The following is an 8,186-nucleotide window of genomic DNA, read 5'->3' on the forward strand; positions in this document are numbered from 1 at the left end:
GTACAGCAGCAGCGGAACTGGTCGAGTTCGTATTCTTGGAGAATTCACCTTTACTTCGCTTAATGCATGGTCTAAGTTATTTATATATAGCGAAAACAAAAACAAAACAATACTACTGTGCATGTTCTAATGTCCTTAGTTACCACCATTATGTCATTGCAAAAAGGTACTTAATATTGAATCAGTAAATATCTGACTAATACCTTATCACTGCTTTGCTAAGAACCTAACAAATGAGTGTGATAAAAACTTCAGTTACAAAATAAGTTGCTGCCGGACAGGCCATAACCTAAAGCCCAATATCCGTGAAAAATATTTTGGCTTGTGTTATTGGACTGCTTCCAGATATATTTTGCTCAATTCAAGTCTTGAGAAGATTACATACAATTTCTTTTAGAGATTAATGCTGAACAGTTTCTAAACAAGCCCTGACTTTAGAATCTGGTTCACTCTTACCATTGCATATAAGCAAGAGAAAACCAAACTTGGAGCATTAACTCTAGAAAAAAATATTATAAAAACATGGACTACAAGAATGAATTCGCTGTTTACACCAGCTTCGCTCTTCGCACAGTAACCCAAAATAGGGAAAAAAGATATCAGTGCCTAAAAATATTTAGCTGAAAATCTCACCTTCACTGAACATGTGAGAATGCACACTAGGGAAAAACTCTCTCAGTGCTCTGAATGCCCAAAAAGTTTCAGCCGTAAATCTTATCTCACTGAGCATTTGAGAATCCACACTGGGGGATAAACCTTATCAGTGCTCTGAATGCCAGCAAAGGTTTCATATCAAACAGAGTCTTTTCCGACATGCAATAATCCACTCTAGGGAAAAACCTTATCAGTGCTCTGAATGCCAAAAGAATTTCAAACGTAATTTTCTTCTAACTGCACATCTGAGAATCCATACTGGGGAAAAACCTTATCAGTGCTCTGAATGCCAGAAAAGGTTTCGTACTAAACAGAGTTTTTCTCGACATGCTGTAACCTACACTGGGGAAAAACCTTATCAGTGCTCTGAATGCCAGAAATGTTTTAGTGAAAAAAGAAGTCTCATCCTGCATACAAGAACCCACACTGGGGAAAAACCTTATCAGTGCTCTGAATGCCAGAAATATTTCCATGACCAAAGTGGTCTCTCTCAGCATACAAGGACTCACACTGGGGAAAAACCTTTTCCGTGCTCTGAATTCCAGAAATGTTTCAGTGACAAAAGCAGACTCACTAAACATACAAGAATCCACACCGGGGAAAAACCTTTCCAGTGCTCTGAATGCCAGAAATGTTTCAGTGAAAAAGGCACTCTTATTCAGCATACAAAAACCCACACGGGGAAAAAACCTTATCAGTGCTCTGAATGCCAAAAATATTTCAGTACCCAAAGCAGTCTCGGTCACCACACAAGAACCCACGCTCAGAAAAAACCTTATCAATGCTCTGAATGCCAGAAATGCTTCTGGGGAAAAAAAAGTTTCACTCAACATACAAGAACCCACACTGGTAAAAAGCCATATCAGTGCTCTGAATACCAGAAATGTTTCCATGTCCAAAGTAGTCTCACTCAGCATACAAGATCCGACACTGGGGAAAAACCATATGAGTGGTCTGAATGCCATAAATGTTTCAGTGACAAAAGCGGTCTCACTAAACATACAAGAACCCACACTAGGGAAAACCTTATCAGTAGTTTTAATGCCAAAAACGTTTTAGCCATAAATCTCTTACTGAACATGTGAGAATCCACACTGGGAAAAACCCTTATCACTGCTCTGAAAGGCAGACAAGATTGAGAGTTGAGATTGTTACAAGCACCATAAGCAAACGCACCCGATCCAAAATGATCATCAGTGCTCTGAAGGCCATAAAAGCTTCAATTTTAAACACAATCTCACTCTACATGAGCAAACAGACACAGAGAAAAGTGAATGACAGAAATACCTCTCTAACCATGAGAGACTCCATTCTGGGGACTGCCGGACAAGATTCATTCAGAAAAGGTATCTCATTCTTCATCAGAGACTCCACAGTGGGGAAAAACGTTTTCATTGCTCCGAATGCCAGAAAAGCTTCTATCTGAAGCCCATTCTTATGTAACATGAGAGAATCCACACTGGGGATAATCCTTATGAGTCCTCGAAATACAAGTAAACTGGTGGTTACAAATTACTTCTCACTTGACATGAATAAACTCACACAGGGAAAAAGCCTGACAGATGTTCTGAAAGTCAGATAAAGTTTAGTTTTGAATACATTCTCTTTCCACGTGAGAGAATTTACTCTGGACTAAAGCCTTATACATACTCTGATTGCCAGAAAAGTTTCAGTCAAAAAGTCAGTCTCACTATAAATGCATCCACACCAGGTGAATAGGAAGCCGGATCCTGAGTTGCTGAACTGCTTTTAAAGCAACCTCACTTTACATAAAGAGCGAAAATTGTAGTTGCAATAGGATTAATCAAACAAGTCTTGCAGGATAACTTACGCTGCCCACATGCAACCTCTGGAGAAATATCAGGGTTTGAAAAAATCAACTACGTGCCACAAAATCCGTAATTTAAGTATCGGAAAGTAACAATACTCCCAAGGTCTCTACTCGATTCAGAAATGTTAGTGCTTGAAAATAATCAACAAATTGCCACAAAATTCACAATATGAATGTATTAAATGTTTTCAACCCCAATAGTTTCTACTCACCCTTGTTTGTCAATATATGACTAAAATATATATTTTGGGTGCAGTGTTTTGTACACTTGTTAACATTATTGAATATAGAATTTTCATCATAAGATACAGCCGCAGTAAAACGTAACAAACAAGTTACGTTTGATAATGCTCTTCCTGGTGGATAATCCTTTACCTGCAGATTTCTCACCAGGTGCCCAACTGAATCCTGAAAGTTGAAAACAGTATTACTGCACCTTCCTAGATGACTGTGCAGCTCAGTGACGACGTCCTTCTGCTCCAGAAGTGATGATTGGAGCCACATATAAGCACTACCCATGAGAATAAACACTGGGGTCCGAGGGTTTCATTATCTCACTGGCCTGTATCACATATGCAGGCCCTGGGCAGATGTTAATTCATCATTTGTATCATGAGTAGAATTCAGACGAGGCCTTTTCCTTTCTAATAACTCAAATTGTATTCTCAGAAGCAAGTTTATATATACATTTGTGAGTGATGACGGTGTGGTGCTCAATGTGAAAATGATATGATAGAACAATCTGATCCACATATACACGGAAACAGGGCTGAACATTACTTTTGTACAATACAAGTTAAGCAAAGCTGATTCTTAGAAGACATAGTTCATGTGAAACAGTCCCTGTATAGTTGATGTTTCAACCATTCCAGTTAATCAGTTAATTATCGTGGTCTCATCAGTACAGTAGATTGGCACCTCTCCCGTATACTGCTCACACTGTATTCATTGCTCCTCAGTACGGGATATTCTGTATCACAGGCCTGCATTCCCATGAGGAAGTCAAACTCAACGAAGCGGTTCCAGCGCCCTGTTCGCTTGACCAAACACCTGAAGCCATTGAATCTTCTGCTTGCTTTCAAACAAGTTCAGCTCTGATACGTCCTGATGTGATCCTCGTAATTGACTATGTTGTGGGGGAGAAGCTGCACCAGCCCTCCTTTAATGGTATGCAGGAATGCCATGAGCACCGAGCAAAATGTTTGCAACTCCCAACAGATTGATGTGGAGTCAGGCTTCTGCCTGTGACAAGGGTCTTCTAATCTGCACCTCTCCTGTATGGCCTTTCCAACCCAGAAGTCATGCATCTGCCACCACTGTTAAATCTGGGTGGAGTAAGGAGAGGAGTCTGTCGCTGGCACAATCTCAGTTGCTGGACATAATGTTAGATTCTGAATCCAACAGGGTGTCTCTGTGTCAGGAAGGACACAATAAAGAGGTTTTGCAGCTGCGCCCGCTGTAGCAGCAGGTTTCTCAGTGGAGTGTTTTCCCTGATGTTATGGACATTGTCTTTATGCCCCATGTCCATGAAAGAACTAGGGTGCCTGTTGGGCTTGCAGTGGGGTCTGGCATTGGTAGAGTTGAAAAACCCTACTGTATCCACTGAGGTGACAACATTGTTAATGAAATTGCTTGGCGGAGGCAAACAGGTCCAAGAAATGAGCTGTGGCTCTGCTTTCTTTAAATCTGTCTAGGGCTTAGTCCTCTTTCTTGTTTAAAAGACGACAGCTATTGAACAGCAGGTCCATTACATGTCTTAGGGAATCCTATATACCTAATCCAGTTGATTCACTGAAGTGCCACACTCGTGCCTATCGCCTTACCCAAAGCAGTCAACCATGTCCAAGCCACAACGAATTTCAAACTTTGCAGCAACGCGTCCATCTCGAATAGCTTTTATTAGGGTCACCGGCAGAGTTTGGGCCAATGTGGCCCACAGGGCATGATTATATTAGGAAGTATAGTCATTCAGACCCTCTAGGATTTGGTGACTTACTTAAGAAATCTCTAAATTACCCATTTTTTTTATCAAGCCTGCACTTTCTACAAAAATGCCTGTGAATGCAACCTCCTCCTTGTATTGGTCAAGCGCTCAACACTGGGCCAATAGGGGTCCCAGCAGCAGGCAGGTGAGGTGTCCTCGCCTGGCTGCCTGCTGTTTTGTATTCTTTTGTAGGGCCGCAGACACCACCACCTGCCGCTAGACTAGTGGACCTTCCTGGCTGTACCCTGGACTCTTCTGTAGCTGGAGGGGAGAAAAGACTGCACGTCTGAAACCGGGTCACCGAAAAGATGATTTCTTAGGTTTTCCCAGCCTGATGCAGCAGTGCGCATCTGTATCCTGCAACTTGTCTGTGCTTCTATTTCCTCGTCCGGGGCCTTAGGTGACCTGGGTGTGAAAATAGAAGGGATCATGGGCCTAATCAAGGGGGGCAAATATAATCAAAATCGGGCTCACCTGGCCTATGGTGGTAAAAAAAACGTTGTACCCAGAGGGCAGCTCTCGGGGGTCCAGTAACTTAATGCAGGGTCCTGCCTCTGACGAGCACACGGCAGGCACAGGGGGCTAATCATTTTTTTAATGAGCCAACTGCTCATGGGGAACAAGGCTGGCTTAGAGGGGCAATATTTTACTGAAGGTTGGGCCTACCCAAAGTTTAAGTGCTTCCACCACCCCTCAAAAAAAGCCAGGTTGAGTCACTAGCACAATGCCCCTTCTTGGCTCTCGCTCACCCCTTTTTGTAGAGTTGGAGGGTAGAATCTGGTGGTTGAGGAGCTCTTGGGTTGTCTGGTAACTACAATACACACATGCTGCTGCAAGGCTCCGGTCACTTCTGTACACTTCTGGGAAGATAGTGCACAAGTTAAAACTCAGAACCTTGTGGGCTGCAGTCATATTTTTGAAGTCCGACTTCCAAAGGATGGAAGTAACTTGAGTTGCCTCCCCCCCCACTGTTGGCATCATGAATGTCCTATCTATCTTAATACTTCAAAGTATAAAAATGGGTCTCCTTTCCAGTGGTAGCCCAGCAGAAACTGGCCAATTTGCATTGGAGTTCTGTATTTTATTGTGTTTTCCAAATATTTAATTTTGGGAGTATTTAAGTGAGTACAATTTATAAAAGTATTCCAAAAGCCATTTCAAATAATAACGTTTTTTTTTAGGCGGGGGGCGGGGGCTGATTGTGATTTTGAGCCCTTGCATTCATGCTTCATCCGTATTACATCTTGAGTTCTTATGCACATACAGCATTCCTGTTTAAACTGTATCCTTTTTTTTGGTGTTTTTAAAAACCTTTTTCAAGAACCTGAATTGATGAGGTTTCCCTTCTCCATTGAGCTGTTTTAACCCTGAATTTGTGGATCTGTTGCAAACTGTTCCATGTTTTCCATTCTTTGGCGCCACCAGAGGTGCAATGTGCTTATGTTTCAGTATTTATTTCCCGTTTTTGTGGAGGGTAATTTTGGTACGAAGTCGGAGTTCTTTAGACACCTCTACTCTGACATTTTTCTAATCACATTGAGTTACCGTACAACAGACTTTGTATTTGAAATTCATCTTCCCCCTGAGGCATTGTCACCTGATCTTGTTCACTGTTTTTCCCTGACTATCAACTGACTTGTATGCTAATGTATTTAAGCTTGGCTTGTCCTAATTTGCTTCAAAAGGTTTTGGGTTTCCCTTTCTTTGTAGGTGGTTGATCTTGCCCTTTTTTCCCTTTCCAAGCGTTCATGCAACATGTATTTGAAAAAATTTAACGTTTTCCATTGTGATTTCATTTCCTCGTCCAGGGCCTTAGGCGACCCTGGGTGTGAAAATAGAAGGGAGCACATAATTTAGAGCAGACTTGGTTGCTTTTTGAAATAAGTTTTGTTATACATTTTTTTATGTTGTCGTTTTTTTTCTGATTGCATTCTCTCTTTCTTTGAGTATGTAAAGTAAGAATGTATTTACTATAGTCCAGTGACACCCTCATACATCCCTTACCCCTCTGCGCCCACAGACTACTCAAATTTGCCTCGAGGGATCAAAACACACGTGTGCCATCCTGTATGTATTTTAACTTGACAATTAACCTGCATTTTCTGGCTGCTATGAAAAAATTGTGTAAATTGGTGGTGCTTAGATTTTAAAAACAGCTCTTGGGCCTGCCAGCTACTGGGCAATATAAAGGAATGTAAAGCCCTACACCAGTTCATCTTTGGAATGTTATTTTAGTACATTAGCTCTATCACAAAAACGTTAAGTTTTATATATTACATCAAGAGTGAGAGAGCTTTGTGTCTCATGTTTAACAGAATGAAAATGGTAAGCTCTGGCTTTACCCCAGTGTTAAAAAATCATTAACGTCCGATCAATGGCAAATATTATTTTAAGTAAAAGCTGCCCTTTTTTGGGAAATGAGATACAGAAATAACTAAGAACGCAGTTGCTCATTTCACTTGTCTTCCTAATATACATGTTTTCGACTACAGGAGGGGACGCGCAAATTTGCATTTTGAAAGCAGTGCGCTGCTGGTTGTTGTGGTGGCCCTCATATTGCATGATTGCCATGGTATCCTCTGTTGTCATCTCTGTTGAGAAGCTTTTGGAGTGGTGTAAGAGGTTGTAAAAAGAGGTTGTACCTCAGCAATAAAAAAAAAAATGTACTTGCGTCAACTTCTCATGTTCAAGCGTAAATGGACACAGCCTGTGGTTGCGCTCTGTGCAAGCAAATATTTGTACTCCATGTAAAAGTACTTGCAGCTTTTTTAATGTTCTCATTTTACATTGCTTGTTAAAGATTATGTACCTTTCATATGCTGTTTGCACTGTTTTTACTGATGCTTCCAGAAATCTCATGAGTTTCCATAATACATAATTTACACAATAACATGTGTTTACATCCATTTTAACTGTATTTGAGTATTTAATTGAGCTAATCACTCAGCTTAGGTAGAAAATGGATGCTTTTCATTTTGTGGTCTAGTTGCCACGGAGTGCTCAGGTCGTAGTGTGAGTGTAACTGTTTCAGTCATTTGCCAGCTAAAATCCAAAATTAACGATTAATGTCACTTTCTAAAGTCAACATACCGGGGTTTATATAAAAAACAACTTGCCACCAATAAGAAATAACTTAATTTCTTTTAGCTTTTTGTTTTGTTTTTCAAAAGTATTGATATCTGACACTTTTATCTTTTAAAAAAAATAGTTTGGTAAGCTCAAATTTAGAGAATTCTGTATTGTGACCTTGTGATAAAAGAAAGAAACATATTAACTGACAAAGGATAGTACAGTTTTGCTAGATATTTTTAGACAACTGTATGCAATTGTGAAACTATGTTGAACAAATTGTATGAGTTTGATTTGGACATGTATTTTGAAGTGCTAGATAAACCCCCCCAAAAATTTATTTTAACTCCATGTGTGCAACTCCACATGGAAAAATTTCAAGTTTTCTTTTTTTTGCAATTGAACGTGCTGTTTTACACTGTGTTTGCTCAACTCAATTTGACGACTTTCATTTTCCATGGCAGTTTGTTTCAAAGGTTTTTCATGTTTTTTTTCTTTAATTGCAAGTTCTTTAGAGCAAACATTAGTGCATTTTGAAATCGCCGTTTCCCTAAATTTTCTAATGTTTTAGTGCAACAATTGCGATGTTTTTTTCCCCTACTTTGGACTATGTCAAATAACAGAAAATGTATTTGCACACCGGTCAAG

The 8,186-nt window shown here is 40.2% G+C and overlaps 1 pseudogene; it reads left to right on the forward strand.

Annotated features, from left to right (window-relative positions):
* The first annotated feature begins 652 nt into the window (after window positions 1–652).
* On the forward strand, window positions 653–3,708 carry LOC147737548 (uncharacterized; annotated as a pseudogene).
* Window positions 3,709–8,186: the final 4,478 nt, after the last annotated feature.

This window comes from Lissotriton vulgaris, chromosome 1_1 (genome assembly GCF_964263255.1).
Source record: "Lissotriton vulgaris chromosome 1_1, aLisVul1.2, whole genome shotgun sequence".
Taxonomy (NCBI): Eukaryota; Metazoa; Chordata; class Amphibia; order Caudata; family Salamandridae; genus Lissotriton; species Lissotriton vulgaris.